Genomic DNA, 13275 nt, shown 5'->3' on the forward strand with positions numbered 1-13275 from the left:
TGGTCCAACATTCCTGACCATTATCACCAATAAAGCCTAAAAACAGGGCATCAGTATGTTGTAAACTAACAGGTTCAAATAATCTTTTTCAGTTAACAATGAAATAATTTGTGACTTCATTTTAGTTTTGTAAGTAATAAATTGTTTTAGATTCAAAATTGTAATTTATACACCAGTGTAAAACCTATGAATGGTGGAAAAACATATTCTGCAATTGTTTATTAAAACCGCATGGATCTCCTCTTTTGCCATGGCCTCTTGTTTTGGTTTTAACAAATTTATCCCTCAGGGTTTTCCAAAGTTTTCCAAAGTCCTCCTTTCTCACTGGTGTTGCAAGTTCTAGCCAAGAATTATTGATCATGTGGTTATCTCTTTGATCCACAGTGACTGATTATAAAGATGTGTGTACAGGTGTACCTGTTTCAAACAAAATCTCTTCAAAGTGTATCCTATTCAGCCAAATGAAATGCGGCGCTGTTCCCTCGAGTCTCCAAAAAAACTGTGCTCTCCGGCAGCCGAAATCATGTCCCGCGCACCCAAAGCAAACCTCTGCAAATGCAGTGATGACGTCACATTCGCTGCTCGCACTCATGCGAACTAGCGGATGCTTCATTTATAAACCAGGCTTAAGCCCTATGCAAGTACATTTTCACCATTTATCGCATACGTTTCTTTATGCCTGGTCAGTCTAGCTGTTCTGTTATTTTCGAAAAGGGGCACACAGTGAAAGGGGCTCAGAATATCAGTGTTATGATTAGCCTTTCAAGATATTTTTGCATAATTTCTAAAGCATATTCCCCATTTACTGTAATTGCATTGAAAAGACTGATCAGCTATAGTCAGCTTTACTCAACGGCAGTCACGATTCAGGAAAATGGCTTTTGTTTTATACAATCCCTCTTGATGACACCAGTGACACCCAAGTTACGTACATCATACTTAAATCACTTTTAGTTTCAGATGGTAACAAATCCAGAGATCACATGACAAGACCTCATTCGGTTCAACTGATGGTGACTTTTTAGAAAAGTCATTTGAATGCTGATATTTTACAATGCGCTATATCGTGGCAGGGTTTTATGGTTTCTCTGAACTTTCATCTGTTCTGCGGCCACAGCTGCCTGTGTAATTCACCACACAGAACGGGATTTGGATTGATTTACTTCAGAGTTATTCCTGTCATCTTATCAATGTGGCAGCCATTGACATGCTTGGTCTGGATTCTCCTCAGAGTAAAAGTGATTTTGGAAAAGGCCCACCGTAGGGAGTCTATCATATTAACCAGCTAATCTAAATGCAAATGAGCAACAGGCATGACCCCTATCTACCGGAAAAAAGGCAGAATGTTTACCGAACAGAAGAGTTTTTCCTTAGAACAGGTTCTGGAAGTGCAGATACACTCTTAACTGTGGACAACAATGGTGAAGTTTCATTTAAATATCCACTTGTTAAATTGTGATATGGAATAGTGTTTTCTTGTGCAGGTTTCTGCTCATTTAAACTAATACAACTCTCAATTGCCGTTTATAAACACGGCTGAGACATTTCACACATTTAAGTGAATTTTGAAATCAGCTTTCTGCATTTCAGACACTAATATTTTGAGGTGAATTACTCTTTGACCATCTCAGATCAGACATAGGTATTAAGAGGACAGTTCACCCCAGGCCAACATGATTAATCGTTCCTAAAAAAACGAAGTCATGATTTGAAAATGTGTGCAAAAGCTGCTATTATTTGGATGCACTATCAAATATGGTAACAAGCATATAGTTTTTGAAAGTTCTGACAGTTCGTAAGCACATTATCCTGATCAGTGTGAAAACTGTAGCACAATCTGAATGTATAGGATTTAAATATCCTCATATATAAAGAATTTAGTTGAATTTAAAATGCTGTATGTTATTTTCTTAATTTGTCATAACAACTGACAAATTTATTGGAAAAATTGGCAACAATGTTTAAGAGGTTTTAAATAAACAGTAGCAGTGTTGCGCATTTTGTGATTGTGCTTGGTCTTTCTTTGGTGCTGTTGAAACCACCACATCAAACCTGTGGCTTTTATATAATAGTAGTAAATCACATTTTAAATCGCAAATCGCTACATTGATCAGATAAATTGCCATTCAATTTTTTTCTTTAAATCGTAGTTTTCTCTTAGTTCACCCCCAAAAACAAAGATTTACTCACTATTTACTCACTTTCAATTGGTTCTAAACCTTTCTTTATTAATTTATATATAAAAAATTAAAATATACTCACTATTTACTCACTCAAATTGAGGGACAGAAATTCAATCATCAATTCTAAAATAACATGGTTTAGTCTTCATTTTAGAAACACAATTAATCTTTTCAAAAGTGGCAAACGTAACAATTTCTTTTGGCCAATTTTTTTTAAAAGTTTGCTTTTAAATTGCTGGCCTTAAACAACACATTTAAGTAAATTAGAACCCTATTAGATTAGGGTTACATTTCACAATGACTACATAAATCATGTGCACTGAACCGTGATTCCTGGTTAAATATAATCTCAACATGACATATCCGATCCTGCGATTGGACTAATGCAGATGCGTACATTACAATTGCAGATGTTGCCAGTTCACAAAAGCCACTTTAGAGCTAGCATTTGAATGATTCTCTTGCGTAATGTCTAAATAATGCCAAAACAGGTGATTTTGCTCACATTTTAAGATTATAAAGCTGAACGACGTTAAATTCCATAAGCCTACAGAGATTTCCCAGTATTTCTCTGTTGTAATCAGGAAATCACAATAATTAACCCCGAAAAAGCCATAGCAAAGCAAACACTGAAAGATAACTTTGGTATAAATACAGCACTACAAAATACAAAAGAAAGATCGACTTAAACTGTCACTTACCTGTTCTATAATGATTTGATCAGCTGTAGTTTGAAACGTACACTGAAAAAGTTATGTTTTTCTCCCCTAAGGACTTACTATGCGGTCTCTATCGCCATCTTGTGGTGGAACATCTACCGTCTGATGGCTGCCAACGCGCTAAATCTTTGAAATCATAAATATTTAAAATAGGCACTGTCCCTATAAATAATATTGCAATCTAAACAACTACATTCTTGCCTAAAAAGCCTCAAAAGTACATTATGTTGTCTAACAGCTACAATATTTGTCAAACTGTAGTCCTCTGCTTGCCACTTGTGTGGGCAGAGTAATACACAAGGCTAATAAGGCTGTAGGAGTGCTGTTATTACTTTAATATTTCAAGGCTATAAGCCAACCAGATTCGAGAACCAGACAAAACTGTTGTATAAATTGTGATATCGATGCTGAAATGATATATTGTGCAGCAATAATGAAAACGTAACCATTGGCTTCCATTGTACGAAAAGCAAATTCTACAGTAAAGGGCGAGTAAAGATGACAGTATTTTATTTTTGGATGAACTAAACTTGTAACATTGCGATCATGGTTTTCAGTAGTGTTCCAGCACACTCTGAGTATATACTGTAATAGTACCATTTGCTGTTCGCTTTTGGCATCTGATAGGGCGTCTGGACACAGAAACTGTGATGTGTGACATCAGACAAATGAATAAATGTGGAGTCATAACTGACAAATGCCAAATGAAATCAATGTGTCGTTTTTTTCCCCTACGTGTGTCATTTAAATTAATATTCATACCCACTCATTCACAATCAATCAATAGTACATGCGAAAAAGCAAGAGAGAGTGACAGCCGCTGACAGTTAGTGTGACGCTCGGGCCTCTCTTTACATTGGAACGTGTGTGTTTGGGTCCAACAGGGTCTCCGGTTTTATTGAAAGCCTTGTCGAGCCCAGAGGCCAAGCATAAAATACGCACGACGGCTAGCTGGGATCATATGCTGTCTGTTTGATGAGGGAAGGTTCTTGTGCAAGGTCGAGCACATTGAGGTGGCAGTTTCTTTCCTTCCTTCCCACGCTGTCATTGACAGATGCAGAAATGCAGGTGTTCTTTCTTGGATGTAAAAAGCATACCTGTTCTGATGAGTCTTAGTTGATTATTACAGTCTAAGTTATGGATGCTTATTTCATATTTTTTATGTAAATCTGGAGATATTATAATAAAAAGTCATTAGTATTGAAAATTTAAGAGTGTTAAAGGATTAGAAATTGTTGTGATTGTTAAATATAAAATGTAAAGTGTTTTTTTGTATAAAGGTTTGTGTTTAAGTTAATTTTGTGCTGTAAGATATTTCTGATGTGACAAATTTTGAGCATACATTAAACAGAAATTATATTAAAAATATATCTTGTTTGTTATTTTTAGAATTGAAAACAGTTCTGCTTCTTTATATTTATTTAGTGCACTTATTTTTTTTTTGTTTAATACAATATGTTTCAAAAGAATGTCTTTTAGCTGAAATCAAAATCATTTGTAGCATAATATATGCCACACTGAAAAAGTGATGTCTGCAAAATTGTTGCAAATAATTTATATGGGTTGAATTTAATCAAACAAATTTAGTTTAGTAATGCTCAACTTAATTTGTTTGTTTAAATTCAACCCAAATAAACTATTTACAACCACTTAACTTAAAAGAATTTAGTAAATCCAAGGAATCATCTTTGAATAATTTTTTTTAGTGCAATATGGATACCAGTGTTCATTTTGACAGCAGATTTTGATTTAGTTTTAGTCTTAGTCTTTCTATTTTAGTTTTAGTCATATTTTAGTCTTCTGTATCATTTTAGTTTTAGGTTAGTTTTAAGATTTTAGTCAACTAAATCGACTCTTGCGAGAGGCTATTGCATTTCAGTTAAGCAAAAACACACACTCGGGTAAATAAAAAAGAGTTTATTTTTGCGTAAATTTCAGAATGATTCCCTGGTTTGCTGATGTCGCTTTAGTTTTGTTGTTTTTATCAGCTATTTCCTCCCCATACAGTTTACGATAGTTTTGTCTTGAAATTTACAGTAATTCTTTACTTTCTCTCAGCTGTTGCCATTTTATTATAGCTTAATCAGACAGATGTGTCATGCGTCACACACCAAGATTAATTCTGATTGAATATTTTCCAAAAACAAAAATGCCAGTATATTTTTATAAGTATTTTATAGGGGTTTTCACCTTCATTAATAGGACAGTGGAGATTTACAGACAGGAAAGTATAAGAAGCAGAGAGAGGATTGACAAAGGACCTCAAGCCAGGAATCAAACTCAGGTCGCCGGGAGCACCTGGGTGCTATATGTCAACGTATGTAACCACTAGGCTATTGGCACCGACTCAGCATATATTTATTGTAGTTGTCATCATCATCATCACTTTTTTTCTTTAGTTTTCATCTAGTTTTCGTCAGTAAAGACTTGTTTGTTATGAAAATTATCATTACAATTTTTCTTTAGCAAAATATTTTTGATCGATACTTGTTTATGCCTTCTTGCTGTAAAAAGTATAAATTTTTTAAAAAACAACGACTATTATGGTATTTATGCTATTAAATATTGGTGTCGCTGGGGTCTTAAAAAGTAATAAAAGTTGATAATCACATTAAGGGCTTAAAAAAGTATTCAAAGGTATTACATTTTGTATAATTTTTGATTATACAATATATAGTTGTATGCTAAAGTTTGCCTGGATTAAATATGCGAATATTTGGGTGCTGTGACCTTTTTGAAATCGATAAAATCGTGCTAGATTTGACTTCAAGCTGCTTTGTTTACTGGAGTAACCAAGGCAACACCGTTATTCCTATTCTTCTATAGGCACCGCCCTACCCCTTGCTGGATTAGCAGTTTTATTCAGTACATGAATAATGTTTTAGTTCAACATTAGTTTCTTACAATCAGTACTTTGTAAATACTTTATATAAAGTTAAAATTTCCCTAATGTTACTGCTTTAAAACCTAAAGTGGTGATGAGATCTTAACATGTATGAAAAGAGTCTTAAAATGTTCACTCTCTGATTCTTGAATATACACAGCAAAATATGGGGACCCAAAACAACTCTATGGGTGTTAATTTCAACACTTTAAAAGTGTCTCATGGGGTCCACTCAAAACAGAGTTAAATCAACACTTTCAAAAGGGTTGGCACATTGACACCGAAGTAAGGGTTAATTTTAACTCTGGGCAGAGTTAAAAAATGTAACTATATTTAACACCGCCTGGTGTAATATATTATTTTATTCAACTCTCTTGAGTGTAAATATGGTAAAAAACTCAAATAGACTGTAAATTACAAAAGAAAAAACATTTTATTTGAAAACATTCACCACTTCAACAATTCATTCAGTTTTTAAAATGCAACAATGTCAAATATGCTTTAAATGTTTTATTAGTACAGACAGTATCAACAAAATATGTATGACCAGTGCTCAAAAAGGCTGTTTTAGTCCTTTGGTCCAAACTTGATGTTTTATCAGTTTTCTTCTGAACGCATAGTTTTCTTCTGAAATTACATTTTTAACAACTTGGCGTGCAAATCTTTCACTTCTGGTGTTTCCTTGGTCCTCCATATCAAACACAGCAGTTTAAATGAAGGTATAAATGCTGGAATCTTGTGTGAAAACAAACTGGAGCTAGGAAATCTCATCAAGCATGTCCTGTGAATGAAGTGCTTCCCAGCCACAGGATGACCTTTTTATCCATGACGATGTAGTAGCTGCTGATCGCTCGTCTGGTGGTTCCTGATGCACGGATATAGGGTGATGCTCTTCTAAGAACTCTTCAAGACTCCAGCATGACTAAGATAAATGTTTGAAAACAAATTGCAATCAAATTCTATAATATATTTAAAAGAACATTTAAAGTAAATAAAACATATTCAAGAAATCTAAACTCACCTTTTGAAAATCTTCATGATGATCCACAACTTGACTCTCCCAGCTGGTTGAGGTGACAGGATATGGAAAAGTAGAAAAAACACATACATCACTGTTGGATCTCCAAAAACAATTAGGTTAATCACTATGACTAGAACTGGAAAAACAGGCAGCTGTCTGTCCAGAATCCTGAATTTAACACAACACTTGGAGCAAAATTTAGAGGAGCTTAAAATCTTTTATATCATTTAGTGATGCTGACTTCCCCAAAATATTGGCCACAGTGTAAAAAATATTCATAAACTTCCGTTTTCTGTAAGCGTGTGCGTGTGTGTGTGTGTGCGTGCGTGCGTGTTTCTTTACCAGATTCAACTTGTTGGGCCCTTTCAGGACCAGTATACACCTTTCCTGGAGTCTAGCAGATGTTTCAGGTCCAAATATAATCTAAAATATTAGGATAAGCAGAAGAGGAAAAGTGCAAAGCAAAGAGCAAAACATTATTTAAGTAACAGTTCACCCACAATACAAAACTTATCACCTTCATGTCATTTGTTATTCTCTAATGCTCTAATACCCTCTCAGCTTATTGTGAAACAAATACAGAACTTTATCAAACATACCTTCATTATTATCACCACATATGACCAAGAAGGTGTGCTTGGTCATTTCACCAACTCTGGAAATACACCATCCGTCTCTAATCAGCCACTGTCACAGGGTCTTGTGTTATTGTATAGAGAACTGTGGCTGTTAAAAAACAACAAAACATTAGTATCAAACACATATTCATAACCTTCAGATAAAAAAAGAGAGATGAACATCACAAAGTATGCCTCACACTTTTTCAGATATATTTTGATTCAGATGTTGATTATTGATAATAAATCTACAAATCAAACCTGTATCATCATTAGGCTGCTCAAATATGAATCAGTTGATTAATTTTACAGACAGGTGGCTGTTTACAACGCACTAAATTGTCTTTAATAAAACGGAAATGTTGTGTACAGTACATGCTAAGTTTAGCCTAGTGTTAAGCACAATATCATGCGGGAGAAAAAGCTTGACTAAGATGTTCCTGACTACAGAAATAGCCTAACTTACTAACGTCAGACATCCCGAGTTGGGAAAAGTCATTTTCGGGGGATACGGAGTTGATTTGCGGGAGGTAGCGGGAGAGATGAGTACCTGAAGAGCGGTGGGGTGACTTGCGCGCGACGTACCTAAAGAGCGGTGGGGGTGACTTGCGCGCGACGTACCTGAAGAGCTGGGAGGGATGCGGTGGAGAGGGGTGTGCAAAGTGTTTAATGACCGGGCGGGAGACGCACGATTTCCGGGAGATTATCATTCATTTGCGGGCATCTACTTAGGCATCTGGGAGTCTCTGTGCATTTGCGGGATAACGTTAACGTTAGTCCCGCAACTTCCGGGAGACTTCTGTAACGTCAAATGTCTGAGAAAGTGCAAACGCGGTCATTTAAAGACATTAATGTTAACATTCCGACTTTAATGGTTGTCAACACTTAATATAATTCAAGTGTACGTTATTACGCGAGTCTATGGACTAACGGTATATGGACGGCCACGAATGAACCAGTTTAAAAGGGCTGCGGTGTTTAAAATAACCAAATTAACATACACGGATAACAAACAATCATATGTTTTAGTCAGGAAGCCTTTTACAAGTAAGCATATGTTCATTTACTCACCAGATATGTTTTAGAAACTCTCCAGAGCTTATGGAAACCGTCCTGTGTTGCCGTTAGCATCCGGGCAGAGTAGGCTAGGCTGCTCCGGGGATTCCCTCGCTAGTTTGCTTCGAATTAAAGGAGAAGTGTCGATTTTATTTTACAGATGGGTAACAACGCACAAAATGGCATTAAGCGTGACAGAAATGTGTTGAACATGTACATTTGCTGTTTTTATGCACTATGTATGCGTGAGCATATAAAAACATTCTTGAAAAGAAGTCGATAGTAATGCAGTTAAGCTAAATACACAAACGACCATGAATGAACCGCAGAAGATTAAAATTGTCACTACATTCTAAAGTTATTAACTTAACAATATGTTTACAACTGTATTTCCTTAAAGAAAGTCAGTAAAATACCAAGATTTAGGTAGTTTGACTCACCAGTTGCTGTTCTAAACTTCAGATGGAAAATGGCGTCTGGAAAATTCTTCAGTGACTGGGGCTGCATGAATTCCCGGATGTTGGAAATAACACCACCAAGTGTAAAAAAGATAACTCCTTGATTTCGCACTGAATAAAATCAATTCTAACTCTTATTATATTCATTTATCAAAATCTAACTCTTTAACGTCAACACTTTACTCTGAAATGCTTCAACACCGAGAATTTAACTCTGATGAATTTGCTGTGTACCCTGTAAATATCTAGCAAATTTTTAATATCTTATGTTTATCAGTTATCTTAACCTAATGTGAAAATAAGTACAGCTATTGTCCACATTTTTAATATCCGTGCAATATCCTTAATCATTGCCATAAATCAATGCAGAGACAGAGCTGATAATTACATAACCTTAATAATGGGTTGATTAGTACAGACTCACTATAATTTGAAAATCCCATCTTGGTTGCATGATAATCAACTCAGAGTAAAGCTGGAGTCTTTGAATAAGACTCTGCGTACAGTAATATCTGAATACTCCAGCCTTACTCTAAGTTGATTATTGCAGTCTGACTGTAAGCGGAGTACTTCTCTTTGACCCGGAGCCGAGTATTAAGCTCTGATATCGAGCTGAATGGTAAGGTATGTAGAGTAAGAGCTTTAGGCTGTGGATTTATATGCTGTATTCGAGTGACTCAGTGGACCCAGATTTAAAAGGGCTTTACTCAAAGCCCAGACCACTTTATTGACCCACAAACGACCGGCAGCTCCAGCCAAAACCGCTTCTTTTTAAAGTGTCATAAGTGTAATATGCAAATCACCAGCTTTTGTAAAGGAGTTTTTGAAAAGCAGTGCATGTTGGGGTGTTTTTTAATTGAATTGGACCCACTTACTCCATCTGATCTGTTATTTGATTTTTAATAAGCATGTATGGTACCTTCAGGAGTTGCTTTTGAGTTAGTCTGGCATGTGGGACGTGGTAAGTCTATTGGTCTTTTTTTTTTAAGCCACATCTGTGTTTAGAGCTCCAGCAGTGCAACTGGGACTGATTGTTATTTCATCTGCCTTCGTTTCAAAGCCAACAAATCTCTCAGCAGAGCATCAGGTTGTCCAGCAGCAGGACTAATCAAGCTCTGTGTCTTTATTAGTGGGGTGGACTGTACGTTTTCATCTCTGACTGAACAGGACTATCGCTCTCTGCAGTTTAAGGGTCTTTCCGGGTCAGGGATGTGGTGATTGTTTAGTATGTGTGGAGACATGATTTAAAAATGGCTTTAGATGAAAATTAGCCCTTGTGAATAACTCTGGCTTTTTATTTTACAGATTTAATGTGCATTGTCCCTGTTAAATAAAAATAAAAAGAAAAAAAATTATGATTCATATTTTTGCAACTTTAATTTAAAAATGGTGCACAAAAAATAATGTGCATATTTGTTTCAAGATAAAATTATAATAAATAAGAATATAGTAATATTGAAAAACATAAATATATAAATTACACAATTGTTTTATTTATATGAAATAGGGCTGCACAATATATCATTTTTTTATTGTATCTATCTGCAATAATCATATTGCAGGATATGCAATGTTGAATTGGGATTATATTTGACCAGGAGCAACAGTTCAGAACATGGAGTCATTATAGATTTTTACCATAATGGAGAAAATCTTTATCATTTACAAGCTTTTAAGGCCCGTGACTGTATAAGCAAATCAAGAGAGTTTAAAGCATTCCAACACAAAAGAATTGTACCATATAAAGCTTTAATGAAATATATTAAATTAAATTATTTAAACAATGGAGATGCTATGTAGTGCTATTTTACATTTGATTGACACAGGAAAAACATCTGATGACACAGAAAAAAAGACCCGGCGCTCTTGACAACTGATAATAAAAAATCCTTTCTTCCCATACCCTTCCCATATCTTTTCCCCATACCAGTATTTAATGTGTTCGCAGGGTTTAATTTTTTTGTCATTCATTTTGACAAGTTGTTTTACTATAGTTTATGACAGAAAAGTTATCATTTTACCATTTTCTTTTATTCTAGGCTTTTTAAAACAGTAGGCATCTTAATGTAATATCCATGGCGTGATTTATGCACTTGATGTATGCAACATTTTTATATTAGTTTATATTGGTTACGTAGCACATGTTGACCCCTCTCTTTCTCTCTCTCTCTCTTTTTAAGCTTTTTTAGTCCTTGTGTATGCACTGTAAAACCCAACAGTCAAATGAAATGAGTGCATAGTTAACTCAAAATTGACTGAAAGTTATTTGTACTCATTTAAAAAAAGAGTTTTGAACTCACCACTTCAACTTTAATGGAGTAAATTCATAGTACTCTTATATATTAGTTTTTAACTCAAATGGTTTGTAGCAATCGGTTTCCTCAAACGTTTTGAGTTGCCTTAACTTATAAGGTTTTACAGTACTCAATTGGTTTGAGTTCTCCTCATTTATGGGGTTTTACTGTACTCAGATTGCTTCATTTACTCAAATGGATTAAGTTCACAGTACTTACAAAGTACAGATTAGTTTTTAAACTTAAATGGATGTTGCAATTGGTTTCCTCAAATGGTCTGAGTTACCTTAACTTTTTGGGTTTTACAGTATAAGATTTAAGGTTTGGGGCTCTGCTAAAGTCTGTTCCAAAATGAAAGCCTCAGAGTTGACGTCGTTTGCTACAGTATTTAGTAATGCGCGGCAGGTAAAAAAACGATCTACCTGCTTACACTGCAGACAGGCGGGCACATATCCAATTCAGGAAGAGTAACAGGGTGTCAGAACATTCTTAATATTTGGTGTCAGCTATTTCAATTTCTTTCAGTGCATCGCTACTTCACACATAATATAATTACTACTGCTTAATGTGAAGTGTGTGAGATTCAAATCTAGACAAGTTTTCAGTTTTGTCACCGCACGAGAAAAAATGATAAAGTTAAGCAACAACCTGTGTCGATAATAAACATCATAGTCTCACGCTCCTGCTTCACTGAACTGCTGCATCAAATCACGTCGTTTCAATTTCCTCCCTTAACATTTAGATGGTGTGAAGACGTGTTTTCCAGAAAACAAGTCTTGCGTGAGCGTTTCGCTGAGGCCTCTGTGGATTCAATAATCTGTGAGACTAATGGAGAATTAGCACTCGGCTGTTTGCTGACTCTCGCTTTCTCTTAGTCACCATAGTTACCTGATCTCCCATGACTACAAGTGTTCATCACCTCAAGGAGTCACGCGTTCATAAAGCTGAAAATATGCCTCAATAAACACATTCACATGAAACAATTCCCTGCAATGCAATTTAAAAAACCTGCTGTTATGCCCCTGTTTACACCTAGTGTTAAGATGTGTTTCTGTCGATTCCATCTCAAGGGGATGATGCTAAATTTAGTGGAGATTAAAATGAGAGTATAACCTACAACTCTGCTAAACTCTACTTAAGGACAAATTACTGATGTTTAGTCATTTTTTAAGTGATCCTAACAACAGTTTTAAGCATATTTCATTAGTTACTTTTTGGATGATATTGGCAAAATATGTAATAATCGATATTGTTGTTGAGTATTGTGATAACAAGATTACTTGCGAATGCGATGCTTTTTAAAAAAAAAAAAATTTGTTTAGGTTATGATCATATTTAAAATGTGATCTAATTTAATCTAGGTTAAAAAAAAAAAAAAAAAAAAAATATATATATATATATATATATATATATATATATATATATATATATATATATATATATATATATATATATATGTCAAGGTGCAAACATTTGGATTTTTTAACTCATGATTTTTTGCATGGCTGAAAACTTTAGCAGATATTCTGATTCTTATTCGATGTTGTCATTTTACCCGCTTTCTTCTTCTCTTGCCATTAGTAATTTTTTAAAACTCTCTGCTCTCTGAGGCACTGAAGGTTCAATATAAAATATTAAATGTGATATTCAAACAAAAAACCTAAACAAATTTAATTTTATGTGTTAATCAGGCAAGCCTAGTGGTACAGTCCTTATTTATCTGATCTACCCTATTTAACTAACAACGTTCTTAACTTAACTTTCCAGTTTTCACTGACTTTGCAATATATTGAGCTGGGTAGCATTGCACTGCTGTTTGTAAGTTCTTTCTTAAACTGGAATGTAAAGTCCACACTAAAGGGTTAGTAACTACTAGCTAGTTTGTAACTAAAGTTGTTCTTACTTCGGTTGCATCACATGTTCTTAAGGCAGACCGTAGTTTGTTGGTCGTAAGCTCTCTGTAAAGTCATAGCCGCATTTAATGACGTAATATCCAATAATAAACATTTAAATCATTAAACTGCTTTTAAATTCTGATATATA

The 13275-nt window shown here is 34.9% G+C and overlaps 1 protein-coding gene and 2 long non-coding RNA genes across 18 annotated transcripts in view; 1 reads left to right on the plus strand and 2 right to left on the minus strand.

Moving 5' to 3' along the window:
* Positions 1–13275, plus strand: part of dip2ca (DIP2 acetate--CoA ligase C (putative) a) — a 199064-nt gene that overhangs the window by 70322 nt on the left and 115467 nt on the right. The window lies entirely within an intron of this gene.
* Positions 6201–7185, minus strand: LOC141380714 (uncharacterized). Its single transcript, XR_015525087.1, has 3 exons — positions 7150–7185; positions 6808–6850; positions 6201–6708 (listed from the first exon to the last, which is right to left on the minus strand). It is a non-coding gene; the product is annotated as an uncharacterized LOC141380714 (long non-coding RNA).
* On the minus strand, positions 7404–8980 carry LOC141380715 (uncharacterized). The gene is made up of 3 exons (XR_015525088.1): positions 8921–8980; positions 8496–8602; positions 7404–7533 (listed from the first exon to the last, which is right to left on the minus strand). It is a non-coding gene; the product is annotated as an uncharacterized LOC141380715 (long non-coding RNA).

The sequence above is a fragment of the Danio rerio genome, chromosome 24 (assembly GCF_052040795.2).
Source record: "Danio rerio strain M-AB ecotype USA chromosome 24, GRCz13ab, whole genome shotgun sequence".
NCBI lineage: Eukaryota > Metazoa > Chordata > Actinopteri > Cypriniformes > Danionidae > Danio > Danio rerio.